The following is a 1,060-nucleotide window of genomic DNA, read 5'->3' as shown; positions in this document are numbered from 1 at the left end:
GAGATTAATTTTTCCACAGATCCTCCTGAATCCGTAGAAATTGTCTGTACAGACTTGTTGGGTCCTTTAACTCAAGGAACGCCCCTGAAATGTCAGGGTACAAAACCAGCTCTCTCGAGCATTCAGGCTGGCCCCCAGCTTTGTGAAAACCAAGGAGATTTTCTGTCCTTGAAGCAAAGTGTTACACATCCTACTAAGGAGTCAAGATCTTTCCTAGTGTGTGTGGGCAGTGACATCAGAGAGGGAGGGACCTCTCTCTGGGTGTCTAAGATGAGATTTGATCTTGCCCAGGGAAAAGATGGCTCTCCATAGGAACAGAATGAAATGGCCCCAAGAGGATATGGCGCCATCTAGTGGTGGTGAATGACAGTTCAGCCCACCTTGAGTTAAAAAAAAAAAGAAAAAGAAAAAGAAAAAGAAAAAGCAATCTTGTACCTGCATCTAGTTTTCTGTAGTAGAAACATTTCTGTCTGAAGAAAGTGGAGGATCTCCTAGGTGCCCTGTGTTTCTCTGCTTCAGGAAGATGACTTTCTTTTGTTTTTAAATTTTTACTTTATTTTTAAATATATATGTATATATTAGTATATTAAATGTGTGTGTGTGTGTGTGTGTGTGTGTGTGTGTGCACAAGTGCCATGATACACAAGAGGAGGTCAGAGGACAACTGGAAGTCAGTTCTCTCCCTCTACCATGTGAGACCCTGGGATTCAAGTCTGGTGGTCAGGCTCAGCAGCTCCCCCTTACCCCCAGGTCACCGTACTGGCCCCGACACATATTCCTAACACCTTGTAAAAGTGACGTCCCTTTCCCCATGGCTCACCACTTCAGGCGAACCCCGCCTTGTCTCTGGACAGAACCTTGTGGGGGGTAGCTAGAACTAGCAGTGCAGAGCAACCCCCAAATGGAAGAAGGTACCCAGACGCCCTTCTCATGTAACACTTCCCTTCTGCCCACTGGATGAAGGGTTCTGCTTGAAGACAGAGCAGCCAATGACCTCAGGAACATCTGAGTATCTCTCAAGCCCACTGTCAGTAAGATTCAAAGGCTGTTCACATGTGTT

The sequence above is a fragment of the Peromyscus maniculatus genome, chromosome 11, assembly GCF_049852395.1.
Source record: "Peromyscus maniculatus bairdii isolate BWxNUB_F1_BW_parent chromosome 11, HU_Pman_BW_mat_3.1, whole genome shotgun sequence".
Lineage (NCBI taxonomy): Eukaryota > Metazoa > Chordata > Mammalia > Rodentia > Cricetidae > Peromyscus > Peromyscus maniculatus.
This window is presented reverse-complemented; position numbering follows the sequence as displayed.